Here is a 26,486-nt window from a genome sequence, read left to right on the forward strand (position 1 = left end):
CTGCCTGCCCACGCAGGGAGAGACACACGCGGCCCAGAGTGCTCTGCAGGAGCCTCACCTCAGGACCGCTGACGTGCCCCTGGGGGCAAGGTCTCCGCCCCGAGAGCGGCTCCGCGGGCCCTGGACCCGGGGCGCCCATGGGCACACCTGCACTCCACCCCTGCTATCCCCAGCACGCTCTCAGGACCCCGGGCAAAACACAGACCCTTCTGCTGGACCCTCCGGGACCCCAAGGGCCCTGGAGCCTGTGCGAGACCCCGCAGGGCCACACCTCGCCCTGACCGCCAATGGCCAGGGGCGTCCCCTGCCGCCAGGCTGTGGGCTCGGGTCGCTCGCCCTTCACCCTCCAGGCCCGCCACACCAGGCCCCCTGGCGCGCGGGACCTGGGTCCCTCAGGCAGGTCTCCCCGGGGCACTCTGGGGACACCGGAGGCCTGCCTGCCCCAAACCCCGCCCCACGGCTGCCGCCTGTCCACCGGACACAACGCAACCCGCACAGACCGCCTGCCGCCGGGCGCCCGGAGCCTGCCACCAGTTGGGCGCTCGGGCCCCACGCAAGGCACACGCCACAGCCCCGCCGCCAGCACCGGAAGGCCCGCCGGGCCCCTTGGCACCCTCTCCTTTGCGTGCCACACCCATGCACACCCAGGCCTCCCTAACTCCAGCACCAGCATCTCCACGGGAGACGCACCAGACCCTGGGCCCAGCGGGACCCTCGCACCGAAACTCACGCCCCTTCCGCCGCCACCTGCCCCCTTTCCTCCACAGCAGACTCCCTCCTTGCCACCAGCTCCCGCCCGGCACCAGCTCGGCTGGGCTCCAGTCCGCAGGCGTGGCTAGCTCTGCTGGGTATCAACCTCACACTGCCTCCCACTGCGCAACTCCCTGTCCTCCCTCCCCGGGAACACGGCCTCAGCCAGGGCAGGGGCGCCGCACGGCCTCAATGCCCAGCCCCGTGTGTGGACACCTTAGCGGCCCCGGGAGCTGGCCGCGGGCTCACACTTCTATGCCCCGCCGGCACCCATGACCGGCCAGGGCACAGGCACCCAGCTCCCATTCACGTGCCCGGGACCCCTCCGTCCTGCCTTCCACGCGCCGCCCAAATCTCTGAGGATATCCCACATCATAGCCCAGGCCGCCCTGAAGGCACTGCCGCCCCGGGCACCCAACACTCCCCCTCACGGTGCTCTGCGCACACTGGCCCAGGACCTCTGGCCCTCCTGCACTTCTCTCGACCCCAGTCCGCGGCCGACTTGGCACCGCCCAGGGCCACCTGGCGCCCACCGCCGCCACGTCTCTGGGAAATGCCGCAGGGGCTCCAGGGTTCTCGATGACCACCAAGGACTCTGCGAGGGAAAGGCACTGGCAGCCCCGCCGACCCCGTGAAGGCCCAGGCCAAGGCGTCCGACCCCGCCCAAACGGCCATCTCGGCAAGGCCCCCCGGCCTGCCTCCTCTCTCCCCACCAGAACCTGGGTCGGCAGTCCCGCCGAGGCCAAGGCCCCCGCTGCTCACCCGCAACCTACAGACACCCTCTGCGCCCGACACCGCGGGCAGGACCCCGCGGAGGCCTCAAGGAGGCAGCCGCAGGCCTGAGAGCCCAGCGGCGCTCACACACACCGCAGGCAGCCCACCCCACACTGGGCCTGCCACTCCCAAGGCTTTCCCGCCGGGCACCGGGGGCCCCGGGGCCCCGGGGCTGCCCTCGAGGAGGCCAGCCCCAAGGCTCCTCTCCCCATGGCCCTCCGGGGCCACCGGAGGCCTGCCTGCCCCCACCTGCGCCCCAGGGCTGCACGCACCCAAGGGAGCCAAGGCAACGGGACCCTCCCCCGACGTCCCCTGTGGGAGCCACGTGCCGGACCTCAGTTTGCGATGAGGAGACGGTAGTGAGTTCTCACTCATTTTGTTCAGATTTTCCAAGGAATGCGTTTGTGGGTGTCATCATCGATCCGAGCACGGGCACACCCGCGGGACGGCCACCGCCACAGCCCCCACCGCCGGGACGGCCAGCCAGCTCCCTCCTGGCCGCGGCCCACAGGCTCCCGAGCCCAACCGCGGGCAAGCAGGTCAGCTCCACCCCCGGGAGCAGAGGGTGCGGGTCCGGGCGCCACACACCGCCCCCCGGGGGCTACCTTGGCGCAGGCCACTGCCGCTTACCATCGCCTACCAGGTGGCCATCGATCCCGCCACCGGCCGCACGCCAACACGCCTCCCACCGGCAGGAGGGACTGGCCTTCCCGGGGTCGCTCCCGACAGGCTCCGGCTTCCGCTCCCCGCGCTGGCCTCCGTCTCTCCGCCGCAGCAGCTGGGTGAGGGCGACAACGGACACGCGCAAGCACGCCTCAGCAAGGGGCCCAGTTGCCCAAGGCACAGGGCCGGGCCCCCCACCGCCCAGGGCCTGTGGGCAGCCTGGCTGCCACCTGTCCCTGGCCTCCCCCCTCTCACTGGGTGCCAGCAGCCAAAGCGCCACACGGAGTGGCCAGCACTGCCCCTTCGCTGGGGCGCCACACCCTTCCCCCAGGAACCGCACCTCCCTCAGGCTCCCTAAGGCCCTGCCCACCCGCACCCCTCCCAGCTTCAGAAGAGTCCACCCCAACCCCGAGTCCGATTCCGCCCCCAGGCCCACCCTGGGGCTCTCCCTCTCACCCCGATGGGAAAACACCCTCGCTCCGGCCACCGACACTGCCTGCCCACGCAGGGAGAGACACACGCGGCCCAGAGTGCTCTGCAGGAGCCTCACCTCAGGACCGCTGACGTGCCCCTGGGGGCAAGGTCTCCGCCCCGAGAGCGGCTCCGCGGGCCCTGGACCCGGGGCGCCCATGGGCACACCTGCACTCCACCCCTGCTATCCCCAGCACGCTCTCAGGACCCCGGGCAAAACACAGACCCTTCTGCTGGACCCTCCGGGACCCCAAGGGCCCTGGAGCCTGTGCGAGACCCCGCAGGGCCACACCTCGCCCTGACCGCCAATGGCCAGGGGCGTCCCCTGCCGCCAGGCTGTGGGCTCGGGTCGCTCGCCCTTCACCCTCCAGGCCCGCCACACCAGGCCCCCTGGCGCGCGGGACCTGGGTCCCTCAGGCAGGTCTCCCCGGGGCACTCTGGGGACACCGGAGGCCTGCCTGCCCCAAACCCCGCCCCACGGCTGCCGCCTGTCCACCGGACACAACGCAACCCGCACAGACCGCCTGCCGCCGGGCGCCCGGAGCCTGCCACCAGTTGGGCGCTCGGGCCCCACGCAAGGCACACGCCACAGCCCCGCCGCCAGCACCGGAAGGCCCGCCGGGCCCCTTGGCACCCTCTCCTTTGCGTGCCACACCCATGCACACCCAGGCCTCCCTAACTCCAGCACCAGCATCTCCACGGGAGACGCACCAGACCCTGGGCCCAGCGGGACCCTCGCACCGAAACTCACGCCCCTTCCGCCGCCACCTGCCCCCTTTCCTCCACAGCAGACTCCCTCCTTGCCACCAGCTCCCGCCCGGCACCAGCTCGGCTGGGCTCCAGTCCGCAGGCGTGGCTAGCTCTGCTGGGTATCAACCTCACACTGCCTCCCACTGCGCAACTCCCTGTCCTCCCTCCCCGGGAACACGGCCTCAGCCAGGGCAGGGGCGCCGCACGGCCTCAATGCCCAGCCCCGTGTGTGGACACCTTAGCGGCCCCGGGAGCTGGCCGCGGGCTCACACTTCTATGCCCCGCCGGCACCCATGACCGGCCAGGGCACAGGCACCCAGCTCCCATTCACGTGCCCGGGACCCCTCCGTCCTGCCTTCCACGCGCCGCCCAAATCTCTGAGGATATCCCACATCATAGCCCAGGCCGCCCTGAAGGCACTGCCGCCCCGGGCACCCAACACTCCCCCTCACGGTGCTCTGCGCACACTGGCCCAGGACCTCTGGCCCTCCTGCACTTCTCTCGACCCCAGTCCGCGGCCGACTTGGCACCGCCCAGGGCCACCTGGCGCCCACCGCCGCCACGTCTCTGGGAAATGCCGCAGGGGCTCCAGGGTTCTCGATGACCACCAAGGACTCTGCGAGGGAAAGGCACTGGCAGCCCCGCCGACCCCGTGAAGGCCCAGGCCAAGGCGTCCGACCCCGCCCAAACGGCCATCTCGGCAAGGCCCCCCGGCCTGCCTCCTCTCTCCCCACCAGAACCTGGGTCGGCAGTCCCGCCGAGGCCAAGGCCCCCGCTGCTCACCCGCAACCTACAGACACCCTCTGCGCCCGACACCGCGGGCAGGACCCCGCGGAGGCCTCAAGGAGGCAGCCGCAGGCCTGAGAGCCCAGCGGCGCTCACACACACCGCAGGCAGCCCACCCCACACTGGGCCTGCCACTCCCAAGGCTTTCCCGCCGGGCACCGGGGGCCCCGGGGCCCCGGGGCTGCCCTCGAGGAGGCCAGCCCCAAGGCTCCTCTCCCCATGGCCCTCCGGGGCCACCGGAGGCCTGCCTGCCCCCACCTGCGCCCCAGGGCTGCACGCACCCAAGGGAGCCAAGGCAACGGGACCCTCCCCCGACGTCCCCTGTGGGAGCCACGTGCCGGACCTCAGTTTGCGATGAGGAGACGGTAGTGAGTTCTCACTCATTTTGTTCAGATTTTCCAAGGAATGCGTTTGTGGGTGTCATCATCGATCCGAGCACGGGCACACCCGCGGGACGGCCACCGCCACAGCCCCCACCGCCGGGACGGCCAGCCAGCTCCCTCCTGGCCGCGGCCCACAGGCTCCCGAGCCCAACCGCGGGCAAGCAGGTCAGCTCCACCCCCGGGAGCAGAGGGTGCGGGTCCGGGCGCCACACACCGCCCCCCGGGGGCTACCTTGGCGCAGGCCACTGCCGCTTACCATCGCCTACCAGGTGGCCATCGATCCCGCCACCGGCCGCACGCCAACACGCCTCCCACCGGCAGGAGGGACTGGCCTTCCCGGGGTCGCTCCCGACAGGCTCCGGCTTCCGCTCCCCGCGCTGGCCTCCGTCTCTCCGCCGCAGCAGCTGGGTGAGGGCGACAACGGACACGCGCAAGCACGCCTCAGCAAGGGGCCCAGTTGCCCAAGGCACAGGGCCGGGCCCCCCACCGCCCAGGGCCTGTGGGCAGCCTGGCTGCCACCTGTCCCTGGCCTCCCCCCTCTCACTGGGTGCCAGCAGCCAAAGCGCCACACGGAGTGGCCAGCACTGCCCCTTCGCTGGGGCGCCACACCCTTCCCCCAGGAACCGCACCTCCCTCAGGCTCCCTAAGGCCCTGCCCACCCGCACCCCTCCCAGCTTCAGAAGAGTCCACCCCAACCCCGAGTCCGATTCCGCCCCCAGGCCCACCCTGGGGCTCTCCCTCTCACCCCGATGGGAAAACACCCTCGCTCCGGCCACCGACACTGCCTGCCCACGCAGGGAGAGACACACGCGGCCCAGAGTGCTCTGCAGGAGCCTCACCTCAGGACCGCTGACGTGCCCCTGGGGGCAAGGTCTCCGCCCCGAGAGCGGCTCCGCGGGCCCTGGACCCGGGGCGCCCATGGGCACACCTGCACTCCACCCCTGCTATCCCCAGCACGCTCTCAGGACCCCGGGCAAAACACAGACCCTTCTGCTGGACCCTCCGGGACCCCAAGGGCCCTGGAGCCTGTGCGAGACCCCGCAGGGCCACACCTCGCCCTGACCGCCAATGGCCAGGGGCGTCCCCTGCCGCCAGGCTGTGGGCTCGGGTCGCTCGCCCTTCACCCTCCAGGCCCGCCACACCAGGCCCCCTGGCGCGCGGGACCTGGGTCCCTCAGGCAGGTCTCCCCGGGGCACTCTGGGGACACCGGAGGCCTGCCTGCCCCAAACCCCGCCCCACGGCTGCCGCCTGTCCACCGGACACAACGCAACCCGCACAGACCGCCTGCCGCCGGGCGCCCGGAGCCTGCCACCAGTTGGGCGCTCGGGCCCCACGCAAGGCACACGCCACAGCCCCGCCGCCAGCACCGGAAGGCCCGCCGGGCCCCTTGGCACCCTCTCCTTTGCGTGCCACACCCATGCACACCCAGGCCTCCCTAACTCCAGCACCAGCATCTCCACGGGAGACGCACCAGACCCTGGGCCCAGCGGGACCCTCGCACCGAAACTCACGCCCCTTCCGCCGCCACCTGCCCCCTTTCCTCCACAGCAGACTCCCTCCTTGCCACCAGCTCCCGCCCGGCACCAGCTCGGCTGGGCTCCAGTCCGCAGGCGTGGCTAGCTCTGCTGGGTATCAACCTCACACTGCCTCCCACTGCGCAACTCCCTGTCCTCCCTCCCCGGGAACACGGCCTCAGCCAGGGCAGGGGCGCCGCACGGCCTCAATGCCCAGCCCCGTGTGTGGACACCTTAGCGGCCCCGGGAGCTGGCCGCGGGCTCACACTTCTATGCCCCGCCGGCACCCATGACCGGCCAGGGCACAGGCACCCAGCTCCCATTCACGTGCCCGGGACCCCTCCGTCCTGCCTTCCACGCGCCGCCCAAATCTCTGAGGATATCCCACATCATAGCCCAGGCCGCCCTGAAGGCACTGCCGCCCCGGGCACCCAACACTCCCCCTCACGGTGCTCTGCGCACACTGGCCCAGGACCTCTGGCCCTCCTGCACTTCTCTCGACCCCAGTCCGCGGCCGACTTGGCACCGCCCAGGGCCACCTGGCGCCCACCGCCGCCACGTCTCTGGGAAATGCCGCAGGGGCTCCAGGGTTCTCGATGACCACCAAGGACTCTGCGAGGGAAAGGCACTGGCAGCCCCGCCGACCCCGTGAAGGCCCAGGCCAAGGCGTCCGACCCCGCCCAAACGGCCATCTCGGCAAGGCCCCCCGGCCTGCCTCCTCTCTCCCCACCAGAACCTGGGTCGGCAGTCCCGCCGAGGCCAAGGCCCCCGCTGCTCACCCGCAACCTACAGACACCCTCTGCGCCCGACACCGCGGGCAGGACCCCGCGGAGGCCTCAAGGAGGCAGCCGCAGGCCTGAGAGCCCAGCGGCGCTCACACACACCGCAGGCAGCCCACCCCACACTGGGCCTGCCACTCCCAAGGCTTTCCCGCCGGGCACCGGGGGCCCCGGGGCCCCGGGGCTGCCCTCGAGGAGGCCAGCCCCAAGGCTCCTCTCCCCATGGCCCTCCGGGGCCACCGGAGGCCTGCCTGCCCCCACCTGCGCCCCAGGGCTGCACGCACCCAAGGGAGCCAAGGCAACGGGACCCTCCCCCGACGTCCCCTGTGGGAGCCACGTGCCGGACCTCAGTTTGCGATGAGGAGACGGTAGTGAGTTCTCACTCATTTTGTTCAGATTTTCCAAGGAATGCGTTTGTGGGTGTCATCATCGATCCGAGCACGGGCACACCCGCGGGACGGCCACCGCCACAGCCCCCACCGCCGGGACGGCCAGCCAGCTCCCTCCTGGCCGCGGCCCGCAGGCTCCCGAGCCCAACCGCGGGCAAGCAGGTCAGCTCCACCCCCGGGAGCAGAGGGTGCGGGTCCGGGCGCCACACACCGCCCCCCGGGGGCTACCTTGGCGCAGGCCACTGCCGCTTACCATCGCCTACCAGGTGGCCATCGATCCCGCCACCGGCCGCACGCCAACACGCCTCCCACCGGCAGGAGGGACTGGCCTTCCCGGGGTCGCTCCCGACAGGCTCCGGCTTCCGCTCCCCGCACTGGCCTCCGTCTCTCCGCCGCAGCAGCTGGGTGAGGGCGACAACGGACACGCGCAAGCACGCCTCAGCAAGGGGCCCAGTTGCCCAAGGCACAGGGCCGGGCCCCCCACCGCCCAGGGCCTGTGGGCAGCCTGGCTGCCACCTGTCCCTGGCCTCCCCCCTCTCACTGGGTGCCAGCAGCCAAAGCGCCACACGGAGTGGCCAGCACTGCCCCTTCGCTGGGGCGCCACACCCTTCCCCCAGGAACCGCACCTCCCTCAGGCTCCCTAAGGCCCTGCCCACCCGCACCCCTCCCAGCTTCAGAAGAGTCCACCCCAACCCCGAGTCCGATTCCGCCCCCAGGCCCACCCTGGGGCTCTCCCTCTCACCCCGATGGGAAAACACCCTCGCTCCGGCCACCGACACTGCCTGCCCACGCAGGGAGAGACACACGCGGCCCAGAGTGCTCTGCAGGAGCCTCACCTCAGGACCGCTGACGTGCCCCTGGGGGCAAGGTCTCCGCCCCGAGAGCGGCTCCGCGGGCCCTGGACCCGGGGCGCCCATGGGCACACCTGCACTCCACCCCTGCTATCCCCAGCACGCTCTCAGGACCCCGGGCAAAACACAGACCCTTCTGCTGGACCCTCCGGGACCCCAAGGGCCCTGGAGCCTGTGCGAGACCCCGCAGGGCCGCACCTCGCCCTGACCGCCAATGGCCAGGGGCGTCCCCTGCCGCCAGGCTGTGGGCTCGGGTCGCTCGCCCTTCACCCTCCAGGCCCGCCACACCAGGCCCCCTGGGTCCCTCAGGCAGGTCACCCCGGGGCACTCTGGGGACACCGGAGGCCCTTCACCCTCCAGGCCCGCCACACCAGGCCCCCTGCGTCCCTCAGGCAGGTCTCCCCGGGGCACTCTGGGGACACCGGAGGCCTGCCTGCCCCAAACCCCGCCCCACGGCTGCCGCCTGTCCACCAGACACAACGCAACCCGCACAGACCGCCTGCCTCCGGGCGCCCAGAGCCTGCCACCAGTTGGGCGTTCGGGCCCCACGCAAGGCACACACCACAGCCCCGCCGCCAGCACCGGAAGGCCCGCCGGGCCCCATGGGACCCTCTCCTTTGCGTGCCAAACCCATGCACACCCAGGCCTCCCTAACTCCAGCACCAGCATCTCCACGGGAGACGCACCAGGCCCTGGGCCCAGCGGGACCCTCGCACCGAAACTCACGCCCTCACGCCCCTTCCGCCGCCACCTGCCCCCTTTCCTCCACAGCAGACTGACTCCTTGCCATCAGCTCCCGCCCGGCACCAGCTCGGCTGGGCTCCAGTCCGCAGGCGTGGCTAGCTCTGCTGGGTATCAACCTCACACTGCCTCCCACTGCGCAACTCCCTGTCCTCCCTCCCCGGGAACACGGCCTCAGCCAGGGCAGGGGCGCCGCACGGCCTCAATGCCCAGCCCCGTGTGTGGACACCTTAGCGGCCCCGGGAGCTGGCCGCGGGCTCACACTTCTATGCCCCGCCGGCACCCATGACCGGCCAGGGCACAGGCACCCAGCTCCCATTCACGTGCCCGGGACCCCTCCGTCCTGCCTTCCACGCGCCGCCCAAATCTCTGAGGATATCCCACATCATAGCCCAGGCCGCCCTGAAGGCACTGCCGCCCCGGGCACCCAACACTCCCCCTCACGGTGCTCTGCGCACACTGGCCCAGGACCTCTGGCCCTCCTGCACTTCTCTCGACCCCAGTCCGCGGCCGACTTGGCACCGCCCACGGCCACCTGGCGCCCCGCCGCCTCCACGTCTGTGGGAAATGCCGCAGGGGCTCCAGGGTTCTCGATGACCACCAAGGACTCTGCGAGGGAAAGGCACTGGCAGCCCCGCCGACCCCGTGAAGGCCCAGGCCAACGCGTCCGACCCCGCCCAAACGGCCATCTCGGCAAGGTCCCCCGGCCTGCCTCCCCTCTCCCCACCAGAACCTGGGTTGGCAGTCCCGCCGAGGCCAAGGCCCCCGCTGCTCACCCGCAACCTACAGACACCCTCTGCGCCCGACACCGCGGGCAGGACCCCGCGGAGGCCTCAAGGAGGCAGCCGCAGGCCTGAGAGCCCAGCGGCGCTCACACACACCGCAGGCAGCCCACCCCACACTGGGCCTGCCACTCCCAAGGCTTTCCCGTCGGGCACCGGGGCCCCGGGGCCCCGGGGCTGCCCTCGAGGAGGCCAGCCCCAAGGCTCCTCTCCCCATGGCCCTCCGGGGCCACCGGAGGCCTGCCTGCCCCCACCTGCGCCCCAGGGCTGCACGCACCCAAGGGAGCCAAGGCAACGGGACCCTCCCCCGACGGCCCCTGTGGGAGCCACGTGCCGGACCTCAGTTTGCGATGAGGAGACGGTAGTGAGTTCTCACTCATTTTGTTCAGATTTTCCAAGGAATGCGTTTGTGGGTGTCATCATCGATCCGAGCACGGGCACACCCGCGGGACGGCCACCGCCACAGCCCCCACCGCCGGGACGGCCAGCCAGCTCCCTCCTGGCCGCGGCCCGCAGGCTCCCGAGCCCAACCGCGGGCAAGCAGGTCAGCTCCACCCCCGGGAGCAGAGGGTGCGGGTCCGGGCGCCACACACCGCCCCCCGGGGGCTACCTTGGCGCAGGCCACTGCCGCTTACCATCGCCTACCAGGTGGCCATCGATCCCGCCACCGGCCGCACGCCAACACGCCTCCCACCGGCAGGAGGGACTGGCCTTCCCGGGGTCGCTCCCGACAGGCTCCGGCTTCCGCTCCCCGCGCTGGCCTCCGTCTCTCCGCCGCAGCAGCTGGGTGAGGGCGACAACGGACACGCGCAAGCACGCCTCAGCAAGGGGCCCAGTTGCCCAAGGCACAGGGGCCGGGCCCCCCACCGCCCAGGGCCTGTGGGCAGCCTGGCTGCCACCTGTCCCTGGCCTCCCCCCTCTCACTGGGTGCCAGCAGCCAAAGCGCCACACGGAGTGGCCAGCACTGCCCCTTCGCTGGGGCGCCACACCCTTCCCCCAGGAACCGCACCTCCCTCAGGCTCCCTAAGGCCCTGCCCACCCGCACCCCTCCCAGCTTCAGAAGAGTCCACCCCAACCCCGAGTCCGATTCCGCCCCCAGGCCCACCCTGGGGCTCTCCCTCTCACCCCGATGGGAAAACACCCTCGCTCCGGCCACCGACACTGCCTGCCCACGCAGGGAGAGACACACGCGGCCCAGAGTGCTCTGCAGGAGCCTCACCTCAGGACCGCTGACGTGCCCCTGGGGGCAAGGTCTCCGCCCCGAGAGCGGCTCCGCGGGCCCTGGACCCGGGGCGCCCATGGGCACACCTGCACTCCACCCCTGCTATCCCCAGCACGCTCTCAGGACCCCGGGCAATACACAGACCCTTCTGCTGGACCCTCCGGGAGCCCAAGGGCCCTGGAGCCTGTGCGAGACCCCGCAGGGCCGCGCCTCGCCCTGATCGCCAATGTCGAGGGGCGTCCCCTGCCGCCAGGCTGTGGGCTCGGGTCGCTCGCCCTTCACCCTCCAGGCCCGCCACACCAGGCCCCCTGGCGCGCGGGACCTGGGTCCCTCAGGCAGGTCTCCCCGGGGCACTCTGGGGACACCGGAGGCCTGCCTGCCCCAAACCCCGCCCCACGGCTGCCGCCTGTCCACCGGACACAACGCAACCCGCACAGACCGCCTGCCGCCGGGCGCCCGGAGCCTGCCACCAGTTGGGCGCTCGGGCCCCACGCAAGGCACACGCCACAGCCCCGCCGCCAGCACCGGAAGGCCCGCCGGGCCCCATGGGACCCTCTCCTTTGCGTGCCACACCCATGCACACCCAGGCCTCCCTAACTCCAGCACCAGCATCTCCACGGGAGACGCACCAGACCCTGGGCCCAGCGGGACCCTCGCACCGAAACTCACGCCCCTTCCGCCGCCACCTGCCCCCTTTCCTCCAAAGCAGACTCCCTCCTTGCCACCAGCTCCCGCCCGGCACCAGCTCGGCTGGGCTCCAGTCCGCAGGCGTGGCTAGCTCTGCTGGGTATCAACCTCACACTGCCTCCCACTGCGCAACTCCCTGTCCTCCCTCCCCGGGAACACGGCCTCAGCCAGGGCAGGGGCGCCGCATGGCCTCAATGCCCAGCCCCGTGTGTGGACACCTTAGCGGCCCCGGGAGCTGGCTGCGGGCTCACACTTCTATGCAGCGCCGGCACCCATGACCGGCCAGGGCACAGGCACCCAGCTCCCATTCACGTGCCCGGGACCCCTCCGTCCTGCCTTCCACGCGCCGCCCAAATCTCTGAGGATATCCCACATCATAGCCCAGGCCGCCCTGAAGGCACTGCCGCCCCGGGCACCCAACACTCCCCCTCACGGTGCTCTGCGCACACTGGCCCAGGACCTCTGGCCCTCCTGCACTTCTCTCGACCCCAGTCCGCGGCCGACTCCGCACCGCCCAGGGCCACCTGGCGCCCACCGCCTCCACGTCTCTGGGAAATGCCGCAGGGGCTCCAGGGTTCTCGATGACCACCAAGGACTCTGCGAGGGAAAGGCACTGGCAGCCCCGCCGACCCCGTGAAGGCCCAGGCCAAGGCGTCCGACCCCGCCCAAACGGCCATCTCGGCAAGGCCCCCCGGCCGGCCTCCTCTCTCCCCACCAGAACCTGGGTCGGCAGTCCCGCCGAGGCCAAGGCCCCCGCTGCTCACCCGCAACCTACAGACACCCTCTGCGCCCGACACCGCGGGCAGGACCCCGCGGAGGCCTCAAGGAGGCAGCCGCAGGCCTGAGAGCCCAGCGGCGCTCACACACACCGCAGGCAGCCCACCCCACACTGGGCCTGCCACTCCCAAGGCTTTGCCGCCGGGCACCGGGGGCCCCGGGGCCCCGGGGCTGCCCTCGAGGAGGCCAGCCCCAAGGCTCCTCTCCCCATGGCCCTCCGGGGCCACCGGAGGCCTGCCTGCCCCCACCTGCGCCCCAGGGCTGCACGCACCCAAGGGAGCCAAGGCAACGGGACCCTCCCCCGACGTCCCCTGTGGGAGCCACGTGCCGGACCTCAGTTTGCGATGAGGAGACGGTAGTGAGTTCTCACTCATTTTGTTCAGATTTTCCAAGGAATGCGTTTGTGGGTGTCATCATCGATCCGAGCACGGGCACACCCGCGGGACGGCCACCGCCACAGCCCCCACCGCCGGGACGGCCAGCCAGCTCCCTCCTGGCCGCGGCCCGCAGGCTCCCGAGCCCAACCGCGGGCAAGCAGGTCAGCTCCACCCCCGGGAGCAGAGGGTGCGGGTCCGGGCGCCACACACCGCCCCCCGGGGGCTACCTTGGCGCAGGCCACTGCCGCTTACCATCGCCTACCAGGTGGCCATCGATCCCGCCACCGGCCGCACGCCAACACGCCTCCCACCGGCAGGAGGGACTGGCCTTCCCGGGGTCGCTCCCGACAGGCTCCGGCTTCCGCTCCCCGCGCTGGCCTCCGTTTCTCCGCCGCAGCAGCTGGGTGAGGGCGACAACGGACACGCGCAAGCACGCCTCAGCAAGGGGCCCAGTTGCCCAAGGCACAGGGGCCGAGCCCCCCACCGCCCAGGGCCTGTGGGCAGCCTGGCTGCCACCTGTCCCTGGCCTCCCCCCTCTCACTGGGTGCCAGCAGCCAAAGCGCCACACGGAGTGGCCAGCACTGCCCCTTCGCTGGGGCGCCACACCCTTCCCCCAGGAACCGCACCTCCCTCAGGCTCCCTAAGGCCCTGCCCACCCGCACCCCTCCCAGCTTCAGAAGAGTCCACCCCAACCCCGAGTCCGATTCCGCCCCCAGGCCCACCCTGGGGCTCTCCCTCTCACCCCGATGGGAAAACACCCTCGCTCCGGCCACCGACACTGCCTGCCCACGCAGGGAGAGACACACGCGGCCCAGAGTGCTCTGCAGGAGCCTCACCTCAGGACCGCTGACGTGCCCCTGGGGGCAAGGTCTCCGCCCCGAGAGCGGCTCCGCGGGCCCTGGACCCGGGGCGCCCATGGGCACACCTGCACTCCACCCCTGCTATCCCCAGCACGCTCTCAGGACCCCGGGCAAAACACAGACCCTTCTGCTGGACCCTCCGGGACCCCAAGGGCCCTGGAGCCTGTGCGAGACCCCGCAGGGCCGCACCTCGCCCTGACCGCCAATGGCCAGGGGCGTCCCCTGCCGCCAGGCTGTGGGCTCGGGTCGCTCGCCCTTCACCCTCCAGGCCCGCCACACCAGGCCCCCTGGCGCGCGGGACCTGGGTCCCTCAGGCAGGTCTCCCCGGGGCACTCTGGGGACACCGGAGGCCTGCCTGCCCCAAACCCCGCCCCACGGCTGCCGCCTGTCCACCGGACACAACGCAACCCGCACAGACCGCCTGCCGCCAGGCGCCCGGAGCCTGCCACCAGTTGGGCGCTCGGGCCCCACGCAAGGCACACGCCACAGCCCCGCCGCCAGCACCGGAAGGCCCGCCGGGCCCCATGGGACCCTCTCCTTTGCGTGCCACACCCATGCACACCCAGGCCTCCCTAACTCCAGCACCAGCATCTCCACGGGAGACGCACTAGACCCTGGGCCCAGCGGGACCCTCGCACCGAAACTCACGCCCCTTCCGCCGCAACCTGCCCCCTTTCCTCCACAGCAGACTCCCTCCTTGCCACCAGCTCCCGCCCGGCACCAGCTCGGCTGGGCTCCAGTCCGCAGGCGTGGCTAGCTCTGCTGGGTATCAACCTCACACTGCCTCCCACTGCGCAACTCCCTGTCCTCCCTCCCCGGGAACACGGCCTCAGCCAGGGCAGGGGCGCCGCACGGCCTCAATGCCCAGCCCCGTGTGTGGACACCTTAGCGGCCCCGGGAGCTGGCCGCGGGCTCACACTTCTATGCCCCGCCGGCACCCATGACCGGCCAGGGCACAGGCACCCAGCTCCCATTCACGTGCCCGGGACCCCTCCGTCCTGCCTTCCACGCGCCGCCCAAATCTCTGAGGATATCCCACATCATAGCCCAGGCCGCCCTGAAGGCACTGCCGCCCCGGGCACCCAACACTCCCCCTCACGGTGCTCTGCGCACACTGGCCCAGGACCTCTGGCCCTCCTGCACTTCTCTCGACCCCAGTCCGCGGCCGACTCGGCACCGCCCAGGGCCACCTGGCGCCCACCGCCGCCACGTCTCTGGGAAATGCCGCAGGGGCTCCAGGGTTCTCGATGACCACCAAGGACTCTGCGAGGGAAAGGCACTGGCAGCCCCGCCGACCCCGTGAAGGCCCAGGCCAAGGCGTCCGACCCCGCCCAAACGGCCATCTCGGCAAGGCCCCCCGGCCTGCCTCCTCTCTCCCCACCAGAACCTGGGTCGGCAGTCCCGCCGAGGCCAAGGCCCCCGCTGCTCACCCGCAACCTACAGACACCCTCTGCGCCCGACACCGCGGGCAGGACCCCGCGGAGGCCTCAAGGAGGCAGCCGCAGGCCTGAGAGCCCAGCGGCGCTCACACACACCGCAGGCAGCCCACCCCACACTGGGCCTGCCACTCCCAAGGCTTTCCCGCCGGGCACCGGGGGCCCCGGGGCCCCGGGGCTGCCCTCGAGGAGGCCAGCCCCAAGGCTCCTCTCCCCATGGCCCTCCGGGGCCACCGGAGGCCTGCCTGCCCCCACCTGCGCCCCAGGGCTGCACGCACCCAAGGGAGCCAAGGCAGCGGGACCCTCCCCCGACGTCCCCTGTGGGAGCCACGTGCCGGACCTCAGTTTGCGATGAGGAGACGGTAGTGAGTTCTCACTCATTTTGTTCAGATTTTCCAAGGAATGCGTTTGTGGGTGTCATCATCGATCCGAGCACGGGCACACCCGCGGGACGGCCACCGCCACAGCCCCCACCGCCGGGACGGCCAGCCAGCTCCCTCCTGGCCGCGGCCCGCAGGCTCCCGAGCCCAACCGCGGGCAAGCAGGTCAGCTCCACCCCCGGGAGCAGAGGGTGCGGGTCCGGGCGCCACACACCGCCCCCCGGGGGCTACCTTGGCGCAGGCCACTGCCGCTTACCATCGCCTACCAGGTGGCCATCGATCCCGCCACCGGCCGCACGCCAACACGCCTCCCACCGGCAGGAGGGACTGGCCTTCCCGGGGTCGCTCCCGACAGGCTCCGGCTTCCGCTCCCCGCGCTGGCCTCTGTTTCTCCGCCGCAGCAGCTGGGTGAGGGCGACAACGGACACGCGCAAGCACGCCTCAGCAAGGGGCCCAGTTGCCCAAGGCACAGGGGCCGGGCCCCCCACCGCCCAGGGCCTGTGGGCAGCCTGGCTGCCACCTGTCCCTGGCCTCCCCCCTCTCACTGGGTGCCAGCAGCCAAAGCGCCACACGGAGTGGCCAGCACTGCCCCTTCGCTGGGGCGCCACACCCTTCCCCCAGGAACCGCACCTCCCTCAGGCTCCCTAAGGCCCTGCCCACCCGCACCCCTCCCAGCTTCAGAAGAGTCCACCCCAACCCCGAGTCCGATTCCGCCCCCAGGCCCACCCTGGGGCTCTCCCTCTCACCCCGATGGGAAAACACCCTCGCTCCGGCCACCGACACTGCCTGCCCACGCAGGGAGAGACACACGCGGCCCAGAGTGCTCTGCAGGAGCCTCACCTCAGGACCGCTGACGTGCCCCTGGGGGCAAGGTCTCCGCCCCGAGAGCGGCTCCGCGGGCCCTGGACCCGGGGCGCCCATGGGCACACCTGCACTCCACCCCTGCTATCCCCAGCACGCTCTCAGGACCCCGGGCAAAACACAGACCCTTCTGCTGGACCCTCCGGGACCCCAAGGGCCCTGGAGCCTGTGCGAGACCCCGCAGGGCCGCACCTCGCCCTGACCGCCAATGGCCAGGGGCGTCCCCTGCCGCCAGGCTGTGGGCTCGGGTCGCTCGCCCTTCACCCTCCAGGCCCGCCACACCAGGCCCCCTGGAGCGCGGGACCTGGGTCCCTCAGGCAGGTCTCCCCGGGGCACTCTGGGGACACCGGAGGCCTGCCTGCCCCAAACCCCGCCCCACGGCTGCCGCCTGTCCACCGGACACAACGCAACCCGCACAGACCGCCTGCCGCCGGGCGCCCGGAGCCTGCCACCAGTTGGGCGCTCGGGCCCCACGCAAGGCACACGCCACAGCCCCGCCGCCAGCACCGGAAGGCCCGCCGGGCCCCATGGCACCCTCTCCTTTGCGTGGCACACCCATGCACACCCAGGCCTCCCTAACTCCAGCACCAGCATCTCCACGGGAGACGCACTAGACCCTGGGCCCAGCGGGACCCTCGCACCGAAACTCACGCCCCTTCCGCCGCCACCTGCCCCCTTTCCTCCACAGCAGACTCCCTCCTTGCCACCAGCTCCCGCCCGGCACCAGCTCGGCTGGGCTCCAGTCCGCAGGCGTGGCTAGTTCTGCTGGGTATCAACCTCACACTGCCTCCCACTGTGCAACTCCCTGTCCTCCCTCCCCGGGAACACGGCCTCAGCCAGGGCAGGGGCGCCGCACGGCCTCAATGCCCAGCCCCGTGTGTGGACACCTTAGCGGCCCCGGGAGCTGGCCGCGGGCTCACACTTCTATGCCCCGCCGGCACCCATGACCGGCCAGGGCACAGGCACCCAGCTCCCATTCACGTGCCCGGGACCCCTCCGTCCTGCCTTCCACGCGCCGCCCAAATCTCTGAGGATATCCCACATCATAGCCCAGGCCGCCCTGAAGGCACTGCCGCCCCGGGCACCCAACACTCCCCCTCACGGTGCTCTGCGCACACTGGCCCAGGACCTCTGGCCCTCCTGCACTTCTCTCGACCCCAGTCCGCGGCCGACTCGGCACCGCCCAGGGCCACCTGGCGCCCCACCGCCTCCACGTCTCTGGGAAATGCCGCAGGGGCTCCAGGGTTCTCGATGACCACCAAGGACTCTGCGAGGGAAAGGCACTGGCAGCCCCGCCGACCCCGTGAAGGCCCAGGCCAAGGCGTCCGACCCCGCCCAAACGGCGATCTCGGCAAGGCCCCCCGGCCGGCCTCCTCTCTCCCCACCAGAACCTGGGTCGGCAGTCCCGCCGAGGCCAAGGCCCCCGCTGCTCACCCGCAACCTACAGACACCCTCTGCACCCGACACCGCGGGCAGGACCCCGCGGAGGCCTCAAGGAGGCAGCCGCAGGCCTGAGAGCCCAGCGGCGCTCACACACACCGCAGGCAGCCCACCCCACACTGGGCCTGCCACTCCCAAGGCTTTCCCGCCGGGCAACGGGGGCCCCGGGGCCCCGGGGCTGCCCTCGAGGAGGCCAGCCCCAAGGCTCCTCTCCCCATGGCCCTCCGGGGCCACCGGAGGCCTGCCTGCCCCCACCTGCGCCCCAGGGCTGCACGCACCCAAGGGAGCCAAGGCAACGGGACCCTCCCCCGACGGCCCCTGTGGGAGCCACGTGCCGGACCTCAGTTTGCGATGAGGAGACGGTAGTGAGTTCTCACTCATTTTGTTCAGATTTTCCAAGGAATGCGTTTGTGGGTGTCATCATCGATCCGAGCACGGGCACACCCGCGGGACGGCCACCGCCACAGCCCCCACCGCCGGGACGGCCAGCCAGCTCCCTCCTGGCCGCGGCCCGCAGGCTCCCGAGCCCAACCGCGGGCAAGCAGGTCAGCTCCACCCCCGGGAGCAGAGGGTGCGGGTCCGGGCGCCACACACCGCCCCCCGGGGGCTACCTTGGCGCAGGCCACTGCCGCTTACCATCGCCTACCAGGTGGCCATCGATCCCGCCACCGGCCGCACGCCAACACGCCTCCCACCGGCAGGAGGGACTGGCCTTCCCGGGGTCGCTCCCGACAGGCTCCGGCTTCCGCTCCCCGCGCTGGCCTCCGTCTCTCCGCCGCAGCAGCTGGGTGAGGGCGACAACGGACACGCGCAAGCACGCCTCAGCGAGGGGCCCAGTTGCCCAAGGCACAGGGCCGGGCCCCCCACCACCCAGGGCCTGTGGGCAGCCTGGCTGCCACCTGTCCCTGGCCTCCCCCCTCTCACTGGGTGCCAGCAGCCAAAGCGCCACACGGAGTGGCCAGCACTGCCCCTTCGCTGGGGCGCCACACCCTTCCCCCAGGAACCGCACCTCCCTCAGGCTCCCTAAGGCCCTGCCCACCCGCACCCCTCCCAGCTTCAGAAGAGTCCACCCCAACCCCGAGTCCGATTCCGCCCCCAGGCCCACCCTGGGGCTCTCCCTCTCACCCCGATGGGAAAACACCCTCGCTCCGGCCACCGACACTGCCTGCCCACGCAGGGAGAGACACACGCGGCCCAGAGTGCTCTGCAGGAGCCTCACCTCAGGACCGCTGACGTGCCCCTGGGGGCAAGGTCTCCGCCCCGAGAGCGGCTCCGCGGGCCCTGGACCCGGGGCGCCCATGGGCACACCTGCACTCCACCCCTGCTATCCCTAGCACGCTCTCAGGACCCCGGGCAAAACACAGACCCTTCTGCTGGACCCTCCGGGAGCCCAAGGGCCCTGGAGCCTGGGCGAGACCCCGCAGGGCCGCACCTCGCCCTGACCGCCAATGTCGAGGGGCGTCCCCTGCCGCCAGGCTGTGGGCTCGGGTCGCTCGCCCTTCACCCTCCAGGCCCGCCACACCAGGCCCCCTGGGTCCCTCAGGCAGGTCACCCCGGGGCACTCTGGGGACACCGGAGGCCCTTCACCCTCCAGGCCCGCCACACCAGGCCCCCTGCGTCCCTCAGGCAGGTCTCCCCGGGGCACTCTGGGGACACCGGAGGCCTGCCTGCCCCAAACCCCGCCCCACGGCTGCCGCCTGTCCACCAGACACAACGCAACCCGCACAGACCGCCTGCCGCCGGGCGCCCAGAGCCTGCCACCAGTTGGGCGTTCGGGCCCCACGCAAGGCACACACCACAGCCCCGCCGCCAGCACCGGAAGGCCCGCCGGGCCCCATGGGACCCTCTCCTTTGCGTGCCAAACCCATGCACACCCAGGCCTCCCTAACTCCAGCACCAGCATCTCCACGGGAGACGCACCAGGCCCTGGGCCCAGCGGGACCCTCGCACCGAAACTCACGCCCTCACGCCCCTTCCGCCGCCACCTGCCCCCTTTCCTCCACAGCAGACTGACTCCTTGCCATCAGCTCCCGCCCGGCACCAGCTCGGCTGGGCTCCAGTCCGCAGGCGTGGCTAGCTCTGCTGGGTATCAACCTCACACTGCCTCCCACTGCGCAACTCCCTGTCCTCCCTCCCCGGGAACACGGCCTCAGCCAGGGCAGGGGCGCCGCACGGCCTCAATGCCCAGCCCCGTGTGTGGACACCTTAGCGGCCCCGGGAGCTGGCCGCGGGCTCACACTTCTATGCCCCGCCGGCACCCATGACCGGCCAGGGCACAGGCACCCAGCTCCCATTCACGTGCCCGGGACCCCTCCGTCCTGCCTTCCACGCGCCGCCCAAATCTCTGAGGATATCCCACATCATAGCCCAGGCCGCCCTGAAGGCACTGCCGCCCCGGGCACCCAACACTCCCCCTCACGGTGCTCTGCGCACACTGGCCCAGGACCTCTGGCCCTCCTGCACTTCTCTCGACCCCAGTCCGCGGCCGACTTGGCACCGCCCACGGCCACCTGGCGCCCCGCCGCCTCCACGTCTGTGGGAAATGCCGCAGGGGCTCCAGGGTTCTCGATGACCACCAAGGACTCTGCGAGGGAAAGGCACTGGCAGCCCCGCCGACCCCGTGAAGGCCCAGGCCAACGCGTCCGACCCCGCCCAAACGGCCATCTCGGCAAGGTCCCCCGGCCTGCCTCCCCTCTCCCCACCAGAACCTGGGTTGGCAGTCCCGCCGAGGCCAAGGCCCCCGCTGCTCACCCGCAACCTACAGACACCCTCTGCGCCCGACACCGCGGGCAGGACCCCGCGGAGGCCTCAAGGAGGCAGCCGCAGGCCTGAGAGCCCAGCGGCGCTCACACACACCGCAGGCAGCCCACCCCACACTGGGCCTGCCACTCCCAAGGCTTTCCCGTCGGGCACCGGGGCCCCGGGGCCCCGGGGCTGCCCTCGAGGAGGCCAGCCCCAAGGCTCCTCTCCCCATGGCCCTCCGGGGCCACCGGAGGCCTGCCTGCCCCCACCTGCGCCCCAGGGCTGCACGCACCCAAGGGAGCCAAGGCAACGGGACCCTCCCCCGACGGCCCCTGTGGGAGCCACGTGCCGGACCTCAGTTTGCGATGAGGAGACGGTAGTGAGTTCTCACTCATTTTGTTCAGATTTTCCAAGGAATGCGTTTGTGGGTGTCATCATCGATCCGAGCACGGGCACACCCGCGGGACGGCCACCGCCACAGCCCCCACCGCCGGGACGGCCAGCCAGCTCCCTCCTGGCCGCGGCCCGCAGGCTCCCGAGCCCAACCGCGGGCAAGCAGGTCAGCTCCACCCCCGGGAGCAGAGGGTGCGGGTCCGGGCGCCACACACCGCCCCCCGGGGGCTACCTTGGCGCAGGCCACTGCCGCTTACCATCGCCTACCAGGTGGCCATCGATCCCGCCACCGGCCGCACGCCAACACGCCTCCCACCGGCAGGAGGGACTGGCCTTCCCGGGGTCGCTCCCGACAGGCTCCGGCTTCCGCTCCCCGCGCTGGCCTCCGTCTCTCCGCCGCAGCAGCTGGGTGAGGGCGACAACGGACACGCGCAAGCACGCCTCAGCAAGGGGCCCAGTTGCCCAAGGCACAGGGGCCGGGCCCCCCACCGCCCAGGGCCTGTGGGCAGCCTGGCTGCCACCTGTCCCTGGCCTCCCCCCTCTCACTGGGTGCCAGCAGCCAAAGCGCCACACGGAGTGGCCAGCACTGCCCCTTCGCTGGGGCGCCACACCCTTCCCCCAGGAACCGCACCTCCCTCAGGCTCCCTAAGGCCCTGCCCACCCGCACCCCTCCCAGCTTCAGAAGAGTCCACCCCAACCCCGAGTCCGATTCCGCCCCCAGGCCCACCCTGGGGCTCTCCCTCTCACCCCGATGGGAAAACACCCTCGCTCCGGCCACCGACACTGCCTGCCCACGCAGGGAGAGACACACGCGGCCCAGAGTGCTCTGCAGGAGCCTCACCTCAGGACCGCTGACGTGCCCCTGGGGGCAAGGTCTCCGCCCCGAGAGCGGCTCCGCGGGCCCTGGACCCGGGGCGCCCATGGGCACACCTGCACTCCACCCCTGCTATCCCCAGCACGCTCTCAGGACCCCGGGCAAAACACAGACCCTTCTGCTGGACCCTCCGGGACCCCAAGGGCCCTGGAGCCTGTGCGAGACCCCGCAGGGCCGCGCCTCGCCCTGACCGCCAATGGCCAGGGGCGTCCCCTGCCGCCAGGCTGTGGGCTCGGGTCGCTCGCCCTTCACCCTCCAGGCCCGCCACACCAGGCCCCCTGGCGCGCGGGACCTGGGTCCCTCAGGCAGGTCTCCCCGGGGCACTCTGGGGACACCGGAGGCCTGCCTGCCCCAAACCCCGCCCCACGGCTGCCGCCTGTCCACCGGACACAACGCAACCCGCACAGACCGCCTGCCGCCGGGCGCCCGGAGCCTGCCACCAGTTGGGCGCTCGGGCCCCACGCAAGGCACACGCCACAGCCCCGCCGCCAGCACCGGAAGGCCCGCCGGGCCCCATGGGACCCTCTCCTTTGCGTGCCACACCCATGCACACCCAGGCCTCCCTAACTCCAGCACCAGCATCTCCACGGGAGACGCACTAGACCCTGGGCCCAGCGGGACCCTCGCACCGAAACTCACGCCCCTTCCGCCGCAACCTGCCCCCTTTCCTCCAAAGCAGACTCCCTCCTTGCCACCAGCTCCCGCCCGGCACCAGCTCGGCTGGGCTCCAGTCCGCAGGCGTGGCTAGCTCTGCTGGGTATCAACCTCACACTGCCTCCCACTGCGCAACTCCCTGTCCTCCCTCCCCGGGAACACGGCCTCAGCCAGGGCAGGGGCGCCGCACGGCCTCAATGCCCAGCCCCGTGTGTGGACACCTTAGCGGCCCCGGGAGCTGGCCGCGGGCTCACACTTCTATGCCCCGCCGGCACCCATGACCGGCCAGGGCACAGGCACCCAGCTCCCATTCACGTGCCCGGGACCCCTCCGTCCTGCCTTCCACGCGCCGCCCAAATCTCTGAGGATATCCCACATCATAGCCCAGGCCGCCCTGAAGGCACTGCCGCCCCGGGCACCCAACACTCCCCCTCACGGTGCTCTGCGCACACTGGCCCAGGACCTCTGGCCCTCCTGCACTTCTCTCGACCCCAGTCCGCGGCCGACTCCGCACCGCCCAGGGCCACCTGGCGCCCACCGCCTCCACGTCTCTGGGAAATGCCGCAGGGGCTCCAGGGTTCTCGATGACCACCAAGGACTCTGCGAGGGAAAGGCACTGGCAGCCCCGCCGACCCCGTGAAGGCCCAGGCCAAGGCGTCCGACCCCGCCCAAACGGCCATCTCGGCAAGGCCCCCCGGCCTGCCTCCCCTCTCCCCACCAGAACCTGGGTTGGCAGTCCCGCCGAGGCCAAGGCCCCCGCTGCTCACCCGCAACCTACAGACACCCTCTGCGCCCGACACCGCGGGCAGGACCCCGCGGAGGCCTCAAGGAGGCAGCCGCAGGCCTGAGAGCCCAGCGGCGCTCACACACACCGCAGGCAGCCCACCCCACACTGGGCCTGCCACTCCCAAGGCTTTCCCGTCGGGCACCGGGGCCCCGGGGCCCCGGGGCTGCCCTCGAGGAGGCCAGCCCCAAGGCTCCTCTCCCCATGGCCCTCCGGGGCCACCGGAGGCCTGCCTGCCCCCACCTGCGCCCCAGGGCTGCACGCACCCAAGGGAGCCAAGGCAACGGGACCCTCCCCCGACGGCCCCTGTGGGAGCCACGTGCCGGACCTCAGTTTGCGATGAGGAGACGGTAGTGAGTTCTCACTCATTTTGTTCAGATTTTCCAAGGAATGCGTTTGTGGGTGTCATCATCGATCCGAGCACGGGCACACCCGCGGGACGGCCACCGCCACAGCCCCCACCGCCGGGACGGCCAGCCAGCTCCCTCCTGGCCGCGGCCCGCAGGCTCCCGAGCCCAACCGCGGGCAAGCAGGTCAGCTCCACCCCCGGGAGCAGAGGGTGCGGGTCCGGGCGCCACACACCGCCCCCCGGGGGCTACCTTGGCGCAGGCCACTGCCGCTTACCATCGCCTACCAGGTGGCCATCGATCCCGCCACCGGCCGCACGCCAACACGCCTCCCACCGGCAGGAGGGACTGGCCTTCCCGGGGTCGCTCCCGACAGGCTCCGGCTTCCGCTCCCCGCGCTGGCCTCCGTCTCTCCGCCGCAGCAGCTGGGTGAGGGCGACAACGGACACGCGCAAGCACGCCTCAGCAAGGGGCCAGGCTGCCCAAGGCACAGGGGCCGGGCCCCCCACCGCCCAGGGCCTGTGGGCAGCCTGGCTGCCACCTGTCCCTGGCCTCCCCCCTCTCACTGGGTGCCAGCAGCCAAAGCGCCACACGGAGTGGCCAGCACTGCCCCTTCGCTGGGGCGCCACACCCTTCCCCCAGGAACCGCACCTCCCTCAGGCTCCCTAAGGCCCTGCCCACCCGCACCCCTCCCAGCTTCAGAAGAGTCCACCCCAACCCCGAGTCCGATTCCGCCCCCAGGCCCACCCTGGGGCTCTCCCTCTCACCCCGATGGGAAAACACCCTCGCTCCGGCCACCGACACTGCCTGCCCACGCAGGGAGAGACACACGCGGCCCAGAGTGCTCTGCAGGAGCCTCACCTCAGGACCGCTGACGTGCCCCTGGGGGCAAGGTCTCCGCCCCGAGAGCGGCTCCGCGGGCCCTGGACCCGGGGCGCCCATGGGCACACCTGCACTCCACCCCTGCTATCCCCAGCACGCTCTCAGGACCCCGGGCAATACACAGACCCTTCTGCTGGACCCTCCGGGAGCCCAAGGGCCCTGGAGCCTGTGCGAGACCCCGCAGGGCCGCGCCTCGCCCTGATCGCCAATGTCGAGGGGCGTCCCCTGCCACCAGGCTGTGGGCTCGGGTCGCTCGCCCTTCACCCTCCAGGCCCGCCACACCAGGCCCCCTGGCGCGCGGGACCTGGGTCCCTCAGGCAGGTCTCCCCGGGGCACTCTGGGGACACCGGAGGCCTGCCTGCCCCAAACCCCGCCCCACGGCTGCCGCCTGTCCACCGGACACAACGCAACCCGCACAGACCGCCTGCCGCCGGGCGCCCGGAGCCTGCCACCAGTTGGGCGCTCGGGCCCCACGCAAGGCACACGCCACAGCCCCGCCGCCAGCACCGGAAGGCCCGCCGGGCCCCATGGGACCCTCTCCTTTGCGTGCCACACCCATGCGCACCCAGGCCTCCCTAACTCCAGCACCAGCATCTCCACGGGAGACGCACTAGACCCTGGGCCCAGCGGGACCCTCGCACCGAAACTCACGCCCCTTCCGCCGCAACCTGCCCCCTTTCCTCCACAGCAGACTCCCTCCTTGCCACCAGCTCCCGCCCGGCACCAGCTCGGCTGGGCTCCAGTCCGCAGGCGTGGCTAGCTCTGCTGGGTATCAACCTCACACTGCCTCCCACTGCGCAACTCCCTGTCCTCCCTCCCCGGGAACACGGCCTCAGCCAGGGCAGGGGCGCCGCACGGCCTCAATGCCCAGCCCCGTGTGTGGACACCTTAGCGGCCCCGGGAGCTGGCCGCGGGCTCACACTTCTATGCCCCGCCGGCACCCATGACCGGCCAGGGCACAGGCACCCAGCTCCCATTCACGTGCCCGGGACCCCTCCGTCCTGCCTTCCACGCGCCGCCCAAATCTCTGAGGATATCCCACATCATAGCCCAGGCCGCCCTGAAGGCACTGCCGCCCCGGGCACCCAACACTCCCCCTCACGGTGCTCTGCGCACACTGGCCCAGGACCTCTGGCCCTCCTGCACTTCTCTCGACCCCAGTCCGCGGCCGACTCGGCACCGCCCAGGGCCACCTGGCGCCCACCGCCTCCACGTCTCTGGGAAATGCCGCAGGGGCTCCAGGGTTCTCGATGACCACCAAGGACTCTGCGAGGGAAAGGCACTGGCAGCCCCGCCGACCCCGTGAAGGCCCAGGCCAAGGCGTCCGACCCCGCCCAAACGGCCATCTCGGCAAGGCCCCCCGGCCGGCCTCCTCTCTCCCCACCAGAACCTGGGTCGGCAGTCCCGCCGAGGCCAAGGCCCCCGCTGCTCACCCGCAACCTACAGACACCCTCTGCGCCCGACACCGCGGGCAGGACCCCGCGGAGGCCTCAAGGAGGCAGCCGCAGGCCTGAGAGCCCAGCGGCGCTCACACACACCGCAGGCAGCCCACCCCACACTGGGCCTGCCACTCCCAAGGCTTTGCCGCCGGGCAACGGGGGCCCCGGGGCCCCGGGGCTGCCTCGAGGAGGCCAGCCCCAAGGCTCCTCTCCCCATGGCCCTCCGGGGCCACCGGAGGCCTGCCTGCCCCCACCTGCGCCCCAGGGCTGCACGCACCCAAGGGAGCCAAGGCAACGGGACCCTCCCCCGACGGCCCCTGTGGGAGCCACGTGCCGGACCTCAGTTTGCGATGAGGAGACGGTAGTGAGTTCTCACTCATTTTGTTCAGATTTTCCAAGGAATGCGTTTGTGGGTGTCATCATCGATCCGAGCACGGGCACACCCGCGGGACGGCCACCGCCACAGCCCCCACCGCCGGGACGGCCAGCCAGCTCCCTCCTGGCCGCGGCCCGCAGGCTCCCGAGCCCAACCGCGGGCAAGCAGGTCAGCTCCACCCCCGGGAGCAGAGGGTGCGGGTCCGGGCGCCACACACCGCCCCCCGGGGGCTACCTTGGCGCAGGCCACTGCCGCTTACCATCGCCTACCAGGTGGCCATCGATCCCGCCACCGGCCGCACGCCAACACGCCTCCCACCGGC

The 26,486-nt window shown here is 71.9% G+C and overlaps 10 non-coding genes across 10 annotated transcripts; all 10 read right to left on the bottom strand.

The window, feature by feature from the left end:
• Positions 1-1,854: 1,854 nt before the first annotated feature.
• Positions 1,855-1,948, bottom strand: LOC146406787 (small nucleolar RNA SNORD116). Its single transcript, XR_014834326.1, has one exon. It is a non-coding gene; the product is annotated as a small nucleolar RNA SNORD116 (small nucleolar RNA).
• Positions 1,949-4,533: 2,585 nt separating this feature from the next.
• LOC146406788 (small nucleolar RNA SNORD116) lies at positions 4,534-4,627 on the bottom strand. Its single transcript, XR_014834333.1, has one exon. It is a non-coding gene; the product is annotated as a small nucleolar RNA SNORD116 (small nucleolar RNA).
• Positions 4,628-7,212: 2,585 nt separating this feature from the next.
• Positions 7,213-7,306, bottom strand: LOC146406789 (small nucleolar RNA SNORD116). Its single transcript, XR_014834334.1, has one exon. It is a non-coding gene; the product is annotated as a small nucleolar RNA SNORD116 (small nucleolar RNA).
• Positions 7,307-9,968: 2,662 nt separating this feature from the next.
• Positions 9,969-10,062, bottom strand: LOC146406790 (small nucleolar RNA SNORD116). The gene has a single exon (XR_014834337.1). It is a non-coding gene; the product is annotated as a small nucleolar RNA SNORD116 (small nucleolar RNA).
• Positions 10,063-12,648: 2,586 nt separating this feature from the next.
• Positions 12,649-12,742, bottom strand: LOC146406791 (small nucleolar RNA SNORD116). The gene has a single exon (XR_014834342.1). It is a non-coding gene; the product is annotated as a small nucleolar RNA SNORD116 (small nucleolar RNA).
• A 2,586-nt stretch (positions 12,743-15,328) lies between these two features.
• On the bottom strand, positions 15,329-15,422 carry LOC146406792 (small nucleolar RNA SNORD116). The gene has a single exon (XR_014834346.1). It is a non-coding gene; the product is annotated as a small nucleolar RNA SNORD116 (small nucleolar RNA).
• Positions 15,423-18,009: 2,587 nt separating this feature from the next.
• On the bottom strand, positions 18,010-18,103 carry LOC146406793 (small nucleolar RNA SNORD116). The gene has a single exon (XR_014834350.1). It is a non-coding gene; the product is annotated as a small nucleolar RNA SNORD116 (small nucleolar RNA).
• A 2,662-nt stretch (positions 18,104-20,765) lies between these two features.
• LOC146406794 (small nucleolar RNA SNORD116) lies at positions 20,766-20,859 on the bottom strand. Its single transcript, XR_014834353.1, has one exon. It is a non-coding gene; the product is annotated as a small nucleolar RNA SNORD116 (small nucleolar RNA).
• Positions 20,860-23,444: 2,585 nt separating this feature from the next.
• LOC146406795 (small nucleolar RNA SNORD116) lies at positions 23,445-23,538 on the bottom strand. Its single transcript, XR_014834358.1, has one exon. It is a non-coding gene; the product is annotated as a small nucleolar RNA SNORD116 (small nucleolar RNA).
• Positions 23,539-26,123: 2,585 nt separating this feature from the next.
• On the bottom strand, positions 26,124-26,217 carry LOC146406796 (small nucleolar RNA SNORD116). The gene has a single exon (XR_014834359.1). It is a non-coding gene; the product is annotated as a small nucleolar RNA SNORD116 (small nucleolar RNA).
• Between the last annotated feature and the right edge of the window lie 269 nt (positions 26,218-26,486).

The sequence above is a fragment of the Sus scrofa genome, chromosome 1 (genome assembly GCF_054392235.1).
Source record: "Sus scrofa isolate SSC_HxYL_T2T_F1_AM1 chromosome 1, Sscrofa_HxYL_maternal_Yorkshire_Landrace_v2.0, whole genome shotgun sequence".
NCBI lineage: Eukaryota > Metazoa > Chordata > Mammalia > Artiodactyla > Suidae > Sus > Sus scrofa.